The 13,067-nt window shown below is 40.1% G+C and overlaps 1 protein-coding gene across 1 annotated transcript in view; it reads right to left on the bottom strand.

The window, feature by feature from the left end:
- SEMA5A (semaphorin 5A) overlaps positions 1-13,067 on the bottom strand; it is a 328,915-nt gene that overhangs the window by 242,075 nt on the left and 73,773 nt on the right. The window contains exon 2 of the mRNA XM_075052509.1: positions 4,044-4,139. The gene's annotated coding sequence lies outside the window, so the exon portion shown is untranslated. The remainder of the gene's footprint in view (positions 1-4,043; positions 4,140-13,067) is intronic.

Genomic DNA, 13,067 nt, shown 5'->3' with positions numbered 1-13,067 from the left:
GTAGGGAAATGGCTGACCTAGGTCATTACTAATTAAAAGTATTGCTTATGTTATACTACTCTTCCTTTTTCCCTTGTAACTGCTCGTATTCTGCAATTCCCTTCCATTTATCTAAAAGCACACCCTTGTATCTCTTCTTCCTGCAAGAAAAATACTCTTTCCTCAGGACTCTCTAAATCACTATTTGAAATATTCACGTCATCTTTGTCTTTGCAAATTTTGGCCATGGTACTTAGAGATCCTTTGAGTCTCCATTTCAGCTGCTTTAGTCTCGTTTGAGCTACTGTTTTAACAAAATTCATTTTTACCAAGAGCAACTACCCCCTCTAATCTAATGAAAAACCGTTGTTCTCCCCTCCTCTGTTTGTTGATTTCAAAGCCCCTTGGCAAAGTTCCCAGAGTACAGATAGTGGTACAGAAATTTAAACACTCTAATACTTGTATGGGTCCATCCATCTCAGGTCCATAAACCACTGATTGAAAACCAAAGACAGTGTTTCTTTCATTCCCAGTATCTGTTCTTCTCTAAGCTCCTAAAATCCCATTAATTCTTAAGAATTTTCTTCAGTAGTTTCTCATCCTTGCTTACCTCTTCCCATTCAATTCCTTCAGGTCACTTTATTTTCTACTAATCTTCTTCCATGACCCTCTCTCTTCCAGTAGCCTTATCCGTTTTTGTCATTACAACTGCTATCATGCAACCCTGTCACTTTTAGCCTTGCCCCCTTGACCATCATAATATAAGTCCAACATTTTGCCTCTCAAGCTAATTCGTAAACACAAAAGTATCTCCAAGTTCAGCACTCTTTTCTCATTCTCTTTGTACTCTCTCAAGGCTCTGGCATTTCATCTGGCTTCTCTCTCCCTGCTAAGTCGACTGTCTCTACACCAAAATGGGTGTCACTAGGACATACATAGTGAGAAAAGGTATTTTGGTAATTCCTCATCCTCTGACATGTAGTACAGACTGTACAGGGAACACACTAAGGGAAAAAAGCGAGATATTTGGACTACGAACTGAACTCTCAATGAAACAGCTTGAACATATTAAGAGGAATTTAGTTGTAATTTATCAAGTGCCAACATAAGATAAAAAGCCTTTATTTTACAATGAGGGAAAAGTCTCCGAGCTCAGTGTGAGATCTCAAATTACATAACAGCTCTAATATTTTTTTAAAATAGTTTTATCAACAGAGTTCTATTCTGGGACTGCAACCTTACTATTTATAAAATAGCGCATAAGAACTGCCCCAGTGGACTAAGCTGGATGTTTAGACCAAATGGAATAACCAATCTTGCTCAAACTAAATATCCAGCCTGACCCACTATCCTGTCTCCAGGAGCAGCGAAGAGCAGATGTCTCAGAGAACAGTGAAAACCAGAACAGTCATATAGAAATACTCTCTTCCACTCCTCCCAAAACACTGCACAGCTTTCCACAATTTGCAGCTCAATAACTTCCTTACCTAGAGGTAGTACCTCTGTTTGTCACCTCTTTTTTTTTTCCTCCCTCTTTTTTTCCCTGCCTTCTTTTCCAAAGAACAAACAGCAACACCCATGCAGCACGCACAGCATCCCATGGCAAGGAATTTCAGAACTGACTTACACACTATGCAAAGAAAAACTTCTTTTCCTAGCTTTGAAATTGTTCCCTGCCTGTTTCACCTGATATCTCCTCTAATACAAAAATAAGGTGGCACTGAGTATTAATTTCCCATCCACACACCTCACAGCTCTTATCATTTTATAGGCCTCTAGCATTAGCATCTGGCCCCTATCTCTTTTCCAGTCTGCAGACTCTTATCTAACTAGTTGGTCTTGCATGGAAGCTGCTCCACGGACACCCGCATCCTGCTGCCCTTCTTCATTCTTGTTGCCCTTCTCTGAACCTTTTCCAGTTCTACTCCACTTGTTCTGAGATAAGGAGACCAGAACAGCACACCATATTTAAGATGCAAACATACCACAGATTTAGAGTGGCCAAATGATATTTTGATCTCTCTCCTTTAGAACAGCTCCTGATATAAATTTGCTTTTTGACTGCTACTGAAGTATAGAGCTGATTTTTTTCATTAAATTACTGCTTCTAGTCCCAAGATCCCAGACCAGCTCAAAATATTTTACCATTACTGACCCTGAATTTCATCCACCATTTTAATGGCCACTTAGTTTTATAAGGTTCTTTCGCAGTTTTTCAGCCTGGCCCCTTTTCTTTTACCTTCATTTGCCCTGAATTACTTAAGTTTCAGAAACAAAACTTGTCACCACACTTCTGTTCTAAGCCACTTATGAATATGAATATTCCCTCGGGCACTCAGAGAGACCTCTGTGGAAATCCACTAGTGATTTCCAACACATTTTTCTCCTGGTGTTTTGTTTCTTAACATTTAACCAATTATTTACACAGTTGGCAGTCCTCCCGCTTAACCTGTGCCTGTTTAGTTCCTTTAAAAGTTTTTTGAGAGGACTTTGAATACGCAATGCCTTTTCACAATTTAAGTAGAACAATACATCGTAAAAATCTCTTTCACCTGCATGCTGGTTATCTCCTTCAAAGGACCACAGCAGTTTAGCAAGACTTGGCTTCAAATAACAAAAATGCTGCCTAGAAGGGATCTCTAGGAGCCATCCGGCTTGACCAACCACTAAAAGCCACAGTAGATCAGGTCAGCTGTAGCATTTTCCAACTCAGACTTGAAAGCCTCCGCTGGGAGAGATGCCACCCCCTCCTCCCTAGGTAACTTTTTCCAGTGCTGCAGTACCCTCCTAGTGAAAAAGTTTCTCCTACAGTGCCCAGTCAGAACATTTCAATCCGCAATCTGTGTATGTTAACCCCCTGCTACGTGGTTTGCCACTACTAAGAACACTGGCTCCGTCATGTCTGTAAACACTCGTCAAGTAGTTGAAGGCTAATATTAACCTGTTTCTAAACCTCCTCTTCATCAGGGTCCCCTTCACAGAAATCAATTCTTTCTCAGTATCTCCATCATATTTATCCGACGTCCTTTCTAAAATAGCTGCTAATCTAATTTTTTAATTAATCCACTCCATTTAGACAAGAGGCCTATTGGTTTCTAGGCTCCCTGATTCCACATAAATGCTTTCTAAAACACGGCATCAAATTAGACATCTTCAAGTTCTCAACTGCTGAGACACTTTAAAGCAAGAGGCTGCACACCGCAGTCAGTAGCTGGTCTACTTCACTCTTCCGTTCCTTAAAAACCTGGGTAAGCTACATCTGGACCTGTTCAATTGGGAACATGCAATTTGTTCTACAATCTCTCCTACAAATGCTTCCAGCTAAGAAAGGCAATCTCATAGGCCTCCCATAAGAAGGGTTCCAAAACAGGAACCACCCCATGCTTTTCAGTGGTGAGCACATACACATAAGAATTATTTTGTTTTCTGCCATGGCTGTATCTCAGATCGTTCATTTCATAATATCATTATACACAGGCCCCACAGACTCTTCAACTAGCTTCCTGCTACCGGTGTGGTTGAAAAAAAACATTTATGAATTTTATGTTTAGCCTGATAGGGGAATTTTTTGGTCCTATTTCCTTCTTTGAAGGCAGCCACAGCTTTTTTTAAGATGTCCTCTTGCTTTTAATAGTGTCCTCTACCTTGTCATTTAGGTATACAGGCTTCCTTATCCTAAGTCTTTTTTAAACTGATGGTAAGCCTTTGTGCAGAGCCTCCAAAACAGCATCCTAAAATAGCATCTCTGCCACCTACAAACATGTTACTCTTACAGTTGCCCTTTCAGTTTTTCTTTAAACAAACATCCCCATTTTTACATGGTTTCCCTTTTTGAAGTTGAGCATAATTTAAGAGAGGGAAGAAGAAAGGAGAATTGTGGGTTGTTTTTCTTGCATTCCTCCCATTTCCATTTCTTGCATTTCCTTAGCTTAAGGAGGAGAGAAAGGCAGAATACTTGTAATGGTCTACAAAGCCATCTCACAAGTGCTTTTCCAGACAGCATCTTACAATCTCTCCATGACATCACTGTCTACCCACTGGAAAAAATACAGTCTCTTACCTACCTTTTAGTCACCATCCCTCTGTAATCATCTACTGCCTCTGTTCAGCACTTGTGCAGGGCCTAGCACAGTGGGGTCCTGGGTCTACCTTGTAGGCTCCTAGGAGATAAGGAAACATAAAAGAGAAAGAATAGGTATTGAAGAAACAGCTCATCAGCAATTCTCAGACATTTATAGCAGTCATAAAACATCTGTCTTTCAAGACAATAAATCAGAAGTGTAAGGCACTGAACTACACAGTGTGAACAAGAACCAAACAGAAAGAGGCAGAAGAAAAAAAATCATTCTTTAAAATAACTGGCAGCCTGGGATGAGAATCAGAAGAGAAGAGTGCTTGTCACAGAATTACCAAAATCCATGGGACATACGAATTTGAGAAAAATCCTTACTGTATAAATCTCCCTCAGTGCCCTAACCACCACTAAAATTAAACTTGCCTAAAACATGGGCTGAAATCTGGCCCCAAGTGAAATCCATGACAAAATTCAAGTGGGCAAAACTTTACTATTCTTTCATCTTTCCGTAAAGCAGAAAGGTCAAGAGACAAATGCAGTTACTGTCTAATGTCTCACAACAACACAAAAGACATTTTCAAGAAAAAGAGATGCATCACTAAGAACACTGTAAGACGTTAACCCATTTTGCAGGAACGACAATGACAATATAAACATTCAAAAAGTTATCTTGCTTTTTTCTTTGTTGAAATTAAGACGGTACTGCTAATCAATCAAGTGCTATCTTTACTTAAAACAGCAAGACAGGAATCACATAGCAGTTTCCTGCTCTCAAAACCTCAACAAAAGGTACTTCACTTCAGAACTAAAAAACAATAATAGTCCATCCACCTTAAGCATTCGTTTCTTCGATTGAGAATGTCTACAGCACAGAACAAATACACTAGCAATCAACAGTTCACCTTTGAACCTAATCAGAGACATGAGGCAAAAAGGAGTCATTGTTCCGCTTTGTTTACTCACTTACATAAAGTGACTCTACTAGACGACTGGAAGTGCTTGAGATTTTTTTCCAGTGCTTCTCTGGCCTACAAAAGTCTCAGGAAATCTGCCGAATTCGTAAGCAGTACTGCATAAAAATGTTTTCTAACAAGGAAGCATCATATGAGCAAGAAGAACTCTCCAGGTTAGACAATGAAGATCCAGATTTATGTTCACCATGTCAAAATTTCTCATGAACCCCCTGCTCCCTATCACTGAGTACTTCAGATTTTTATCATTTATATATTGTCTTCTAAATTAAGAATTTATATTGTATGCGCACATATACACACCCCTCCGTGAAATTCAGCGATGTCAAACTCTGCTGTAGGAGTTGCCAAGAGCAGATTTAGGTAGTGCTCTCCATGGCGTAGGGATCAATCGAAGCTAAAGGATGGAAGGTCACTTTGAATTTCACAGTCCAAGGTGGTAGGTGAAGCTTATATTGTCGAGAACACATTGCATCACCTTTTCTTTGCCTCCCACTTTTCAGAAAGGCAAGGACAAATTTAAATTTTGGAAGAGGACCAAGTTCTGCTTTTTATATTACTATGTAATATAAATACTTGAACACCTCAGCGCAACTACCCGCTACCCATGCACGTTGATGACAAAGTACTCCAAGACATTCAGTCTGTCAAGTAATTAATTATAACTGTTACCATGCAGTAAGTTCTACAGACAACTACAAGCAACCCATCTCTAAGATGCAGTGTGCTAGTGATTTATGTATGCACTCACTACACCAGAACGAGCAGCTGAATTATTATGCTTTGAAACATTACAAAGAAGGCTGTACACCTCAATTTTTCTAAACAAACCTGACACTACTAGTGCTTTCTATATGCACTTCAGCCTGCCCACTGACCCCTCACCACTCATTTCACAATTCGTATTTCTACATAAACACCTCAGATTTTATTTTAGCAAACTAAAAGCTTTAGCAATTTTATTTTTATTCTAATCTTAAGAATTACCTAGATAAAACTGGAAAGCAGAGTCTGAATCCACCTTACTGATTTGGGGAAAACAGGCACACACGTAGAAATGAACTCGTAAAGCTTGAATTTCTACAGATTCATGTCTTGCTTCTCTTATAACTCTTAATATGGCAACCCTGCCGTTCCTGTGACTGTGGCAGCACTCTCACAGGGCACAATAGAGTATATGCTGTCGGTAGGATAACACCGGAAATTAGCCCAAATATTCATTTAGTTAAGCTAAATTTAGGCTAACTCAGCCTACACAGCCCACACTGAACCAATCCTACAGAAACTGTAAATTAAGCCACGAAAATTAGAAGACTGACTGCAAAAAACACCTTTTTTTTTTTTTAATTTGGGGTATATAACCATGTTTTAGTTTACTTTTGCTTTGGTTTAGCATCACTTACTAAAGGAAAAAAGGCTACAGTGGCTGTGCTCCCTGCCTGTGTCTCCTACCCTTTCCTTTCAAAATGACTTCTGAAACTGATGACCATTTTCAATCTAACACAAAGACTTTCATGAAAACAGCCAGGCAAAACAAGACACAAACTCACTTTCCAGATAGCTGATTTTCCCTACTCTCAGTGACAAATACAGGCACACGAGAGGGGAATTCAGCCACGGTACATTTTATTTGCCCAGAAGCACATTAATTTAAAAGAACAGGGGAAAAAAACCTTCTGCAACTGGATAAAAATATACATAGGTGTGTACTAGTGGAAGTTTTCCAGAGATCTTCACTAGATTCAATGATAAACACGTTGGAGTGCTGTTTCCCACTGCTGTTAGAATATGGTACCGAAGCCATTGGTACACCCAAGCAGCACGATTAAATCTGGTGGGGGCGTGGAGGAGAGCGCACGTGCAGTTAAGAGCCTTGCTGTCATACGGATACAGGCACTGCTCTCACATCTGTCTAGTATATTTGGAAAGATATTTGGCTACACACTGAATTGAGCAAAGAAATAATCGTAGCGTGTCTAGACACCGTGGCTTGTCTGCATGCCGAGACTTCCCGCTTGCGCTGCAGCTGCACGGCTCAGGCAGCGTGCCGCAGCAGCAACCTCACCTCACCCAGGCAGCTGGGAGCCTGCCCGGGCACCCAGGATTTCCATACCCCACCTAACAGCAGCCATCGCTCACCGTGCAAGGCAAAAAAGGACGCTGAGAGGGATGAGAACAAGCCTGCTCCAATCACTCCGCCAGCCAGCCTTGGCTCGTGCTCCGCAGAGATCACAACCTGAGTTAGGCGAGTTCTTCCAAGTGACTTCTGCTGATGCTGGGGCTGAAGCAGAAGCATCAGGAGCACCAGGGAAATGGGGCTTTTCCCCACTGCAGTGCTCTCACCACCTACGCACAGGAGAACTGAGCACATATAAGTAAACTTTATGCGCTGCTTGAAATACTGTTGAACAAATTACTTGCTTTTGTTGCTATCTGGCAGCAGCAGAGAAAATCATGACAAAACTGAAAATGTACCAAACTTGAAAGGGAGTGGGGAAAAAAAAAATTAAAAAACAAAGATACAAATATCCTCCCTCCTCTTCCCCTCCTCCAAAACCCGCCTGAATTATGCAAATATATCCCACTTTCAGGGATGAATCAAGGATGAATGGTTAGAACAGCTGCTATATACAACCTTGTGCTCCTTCTGCAAAAACTAACATTTCTCCTTATAATGTATGCTAGCTAATATTACTACTTATCTTTCTCTTTTCATGCTGAAGAGGTCCTCATATAAGGAAAGAAATCTCATTAAATCCAGCTTATTTGCTGGACTAAAGAATGGATGTGTAAAGATGGCAATTATTAAGCAAAACCTAGACATAAGGAACACGAGAGAAACAGGGATAGCCTTCTTATAAAGCTACATTTTGTTTATATGCTTTTCAAATCACAATATTGAGTAAAGTAAAACCAAAACAAAATAAACGTAGAAATTTTTAGGGAAAAAAGCAGAACAAACAAAAAAAAATCAACAACATCCTTGAGGATGTCCCAGCAGCCACTGTTTGAGACCACAGAACCAGCTCACACAAACGCATCCCGAACAGGCAGACACCCGCAGACACACGCTGCAGAGCAGAACCTCAATGTATGGAGCGCTACCCCTGCTCCCGTACTCCTTCACGCGCAGGGCTGGGAAACGTCCAGGTCTTCACAGATGTGTCTCCTGGTTCAACTCAGAAATCACACCCAGACAAAACAGGAGCAGCACCAGGACTCCCTTAAGCTCCAGCATTGCTCTTGCCGTGCTGAACACAAGCTCTAAGTCACGAAGAGCCGCGGACATCCACACACACGCTCCCACGCGCAAATCACACAAGCAGCGGATCTGACTCATTCAGAGTTTGTCAGGCTTAATTCATAGGCGTGGTAAATCTAACATAATCAGAACACGAGACACTCACGGCCTGTATGAAGATCATCTTTGAAGAAAAGAAGAAAAAGAAGAGTCCCATACAGCAGACTCACTGTGTTTGCTGTAACACATGCCAATGCTCAGGAATAGGACTCCTGGTCATATTCTGCATATTGATAGCTGTACTACTGGCCATGGTACCTTTCCTCCAGTTTTACTGAAAGGCAAGCTCTTGACAAAGAAAATTAGATTCATGAATTACCAACAGCTTTAACTCTATTTACAGTATCACTTTATTCTCCACTAGGCCAAAATAAGAACAAATGTAGAGACTGGAGTGCCAGGACAGGAGACGTATGGCTGATAGGAAAGCATAGGTCAGAATATGTGACGTCACCAGTCAGCCAGAGTTCTCTGGTTGAAAACTACAGAACAGAATGACATAACATTTATTTGGTTTTGCAGGGATTTGACTAATAATAGCTCATTTAAAGTCAGTGAACTTGCCCTACTTACTTGCTTTAACTCCATCTAGGTCAAAGTGACAAGACATGGTAGTGTAAATTTAACCTTTTAACTAACTACCACAGATTTATAGTCCAAGAACAGCACTTAGTTCTTGCCAAAACCCACCATGATTCCCAAAATAGTAATTTTTAAAGTATAATACATTATTAAGACTGCTGACAGAACGAAGAGCATTACCTAGTTTAAAATGGTAGAGATGGAGAAAAACAGTAATAAAGGAGAAATTATTGTGGTGTTGCTCCCACTGAAGTCATGTTTTTCATGAAGACTTCAAAGAGAGGGGAAAACATGGCCTTTATCCAACCTTCTGCAAATTATACCACTGAGTATTTTTATTTAAAATAAATCAGTTCTGATACAACTCTGATCTTCTTGAGCTTGACAGCAAAACTTCTTCTGAAAATATGCTTGAGCATGACACCGTTTATTCTTGTGCTTTTCCAGTCTTTGACTGAAGTCTATAGGACATTTCAAGTGCTCTGTTGCCACTGGTATTTGCTGTCTACATGTCTCCAAACCCTTACATGGTTTCCTGAATCTGAAGTCCATTGGATTGATGAACTAGAAGAGTCTGTCTGGATTATCAAGAATACTGACAAGAATAAAACCCTTCAGCCAAGTCATGTTAGTACTGACAACACAGGAGGCTGAGAGTTTCATGACCAGAGAAATCAACTTCATAATGAATGTCAATGAAGAGAATTATTAACCACCATAGCATAATGTACACAAGATGTATTTGTGTGCATGTGTGTGCGCATGTCTACAAGACTGAAATAAAAACCAATGTTTCTAGCATTCTGGGGTGACCTTAAGATGAAACTCAATAGATATGTTGTGTCGGGTTTTCCCTTTTTTTTTTTTTTTTTTTTTGGGGGGGGGGGGGGGGGCGACACACAAGGGTGGTGGTGGTGGGGTTTTTTAATATTGCAGGAAGGATACCATGCAACAATCTTCTTGAGAAATCTCCTCTCTTCCCCAAAATGCAACACTGTACTGCTTCTACCTCTTCTACAATTTTCACCTGTAAGAAAAATAGTTTCAATGTCCCTCCACCCACCCTGATAAGAGCAATTGCCCATGGAAGAAAACATCATTCCTCTTCTGGAATTCTGCCAAGTAATTTCATGTCCTAACTGATTCTCAAATTTAAGTCATGCACTCAAAACTGATGTTAGCATGTAAATCTTAAATTTCAATGATCACCATCTAAGTTCTTCAATATCTATGACAATTTAAGAAAAACAAGCAAAACAGAATACCCTGTAATATATGCATTTAGTCTGCACAAAACCAAACAGTTGCTCCCTTCCTTTCATTAACCAGTATATGGCTACTTTATTTTCCAAAGAAGGCGAGTAAGCTAAGAAAGGTAAAACCAAAACTATGGGTACCATAGAAGAGAAATCCCGAACAAAAGCATCTTTAGATATGTAACCATAACATAATATATTACATTTTATCTGACCTTGTGTAAGAGCCAGTGAACCTTTTCAATCTAGTTTTTAAAAAATTCTAGATGACAGACACCTTTTAGAGAAACAAGTCCACAACCCTCAGGAGAACCCTGGTTTTTATTTACTATTCTGGAAGACATTTTCTGTACTGCAGTATACCAGCTGGTATATTTTCTGTAGCATACTTAATTCAGAGACATCTGCTTGCTAGCAGACCAAGGATGAAGCTTGGGGTTATGAGACCTGGATTATATTTCTGGCTCAGCAACTGATTTGTGGTACAGCTTTGAGAAACTTACTCTGTCCCCATTTCACCATCGTAAAATGTGAAGATGTCTTTTAACATATCCCAGTTTCTTTAAATAAAATGCAAAGTTTTTATATATCTCAGTGAACTGCATTGTGAAAACTGCAGTTCCAATTAAGAGTGAACTCCTGAGTATAGTGAACGTTTCAGGAAAGCTTTATGGTCACATTCTCTCAGTCAGAGCGCCCAGCTGCCTTCTGGAGAAACAGGACTGAACAGATTCATGTAGGTACTGCAGATGCCAAATAATAATGAAAAGACTAATCCTGAATATTGCAGCTGCTGATAATGCTCATTGCCTAACAATGCAGAAAGCATTACACTCACTATTGCCTACAGCATGCATTGCTACAAAGACAAAAAAAAGAAATGATATGTAGTCTGGGAGAATCCAAGATGATAGTCTGAAGAGGAAAATAACTCAGTGCGTATAGCTTGAGGTTATGAGGAAAGCATCTGCTAATATGCAGCAGGCTCCCGTAATTGTGCAGCTGAAGTAATAATACCCCAACAAAATGCTATTACAATGTACAGTGTTTAACAACTGTGCCAGTTTTCACGCGTGTCGGTTTATTCCACAAGCTGGCTTATCCACTTTGTTAGTCTAAATGCTCCAAAATGATTTAAAGAAATCATATCCACTACATTTTAAAGACAGGAGACCATACTAAATCCTGGGTAAGTCTATTAAATGTAATTGTGATGTATCGGGGGAAAAAAATAGATGTGCACTCTGCTTTTCCAAATGGGGGGGAGAATTCTTAAACAATACTGGGTGGGGGTTGGTTGGTGCAACACATCCACAAGCTTCAGACAATTTAGGTTCACAGCCCAAATGTGTTGGAATCATTTATAATAAAAGAGAGAGAATTAATAAGAGTTTCTTAATCTACAGTTCTTTCATATTCTGACTCAATTTTTTTTTTTTGGCTTAGATTGTTCTCATTCAATGATGGATGCTTTCCCTTCTTCCATCTCAGCATGCATGAGAGAAAGACAAAACTTAACATATCCATCACCAGAGCCAGAACACACAGCACAGTCCATCTGGTACCGTAAATCGCAAACTGGTAGATGCTCCCCCCTTCCCCCACCAAGCTTCTTAGCTCTTCTACTCTCTCTTCAGCATGAAGTCAAATGCTGTGGGTTTTGGTTTGGAGGTTTTTTTAGGTGGCTGTAGAGATAGCAAGAATATGGTGGTTGTGATCTGGACATATTCCAAGACTTGTCTGAAATATTCTTACCCGGGGCCAAATGTTTTCCCCATCAGCAGTGAAAGCATTCAATGCTTTGGCATTCTTCTAGCAGCCTATCCCTCCCTTTGCCACCCAACATGCATGCACACTCCCATCTGCCTGGCTGCTTGCAGTGCTGAAGCAATCACAAATGCCTCAGGCAAAGCAAAGATACAGAGGTAAACACTTTAGTCCTGGGCATCGTCCCAGGGAGGACACACATAATAATTTCCAAGCTCCTCCTCAACAGATTATTTTTTTTCTTGTGTTCAGTACTAACAAAATTAAGGAAGGAGAAGAGTTTAATGCACGAGTACTATCCCTGTTAAGAATTTCATTACAACACCCAGTTCATCATAAGTTGTTATTAAAAGCAAACGTCTACTATCTCCTACTGTGTACTAGGCTTAAATGACAAAGCAGGCAACAGATCCCAGAACTGCTCTGCACTGTGCCTACAGCTAACTTCCTTTCACAGCCCTCCTTGCCCTCCTCCAGCATCTCCAGTCTTCGCAGAATCTACACTTACTTTCAAGTGGCCTATTACATTCACTTTACATTCACTTTTTTTTTTTTGAAAGTTAAACCACTAAGTAGAGCATAAAGTACATGATTCTGCATTCGCCACGCTGATGTCCTGTATGTTCACCTCAGGCAGCAGAAAAAGAATACCTGGATTTAATTTTGCTCCTATATTTCAAGTCTGCTTGAGATACCCATTTGATGTAAAAACATAATATAAAAGCAGCAAGAGGATTTGGTGGCTGGTGCTGGGGATGATCTGGAGTTTTTGCACTTAAGTGGTTGGGAGAACTTATGCAGAAAAGTATGCAGAGACATTAAGTACATTATCCTGAGGGGTGTTTATTAAAATGCAACGTTAACTTCAGTATCTGATATCGGTTCTCATTATCTTTGACAATTCACCAAGCAAGGCTTACAATTTAGATGTTAATTCACAACTTAATAGTATGAATCAGTAATACATACAGAACTAACTGCAGCAAACTGCCCAATAAACAGGAAACTCCTATTAGAAATGCCTTTAGGAATATTCAACAACTTGAATGGTGACACAGAAGATTTTGCTTACCAGGACAGGATGGGAGGATGCATGTCCTGTCTGCAAGCATTTGTACAATCCCACTGTTTCTGAT

Source organism: Buteo buteo, chromosome 20 (assembly GCF_964188355.1).
Source record: "Buteo buteo chromosome 20, bButBut1.hap1.1, whole genome shotgun sequence".
Classification (NCBI taxonomy): Eukaryota; Metazoa; Chordata; class Aves; order Accipitriformes; family Accipitridae; genus Buteo; species Buteo buteo.
This window is presented reverse-complemented; position numbering and strand designations above follow the sequence as displayed.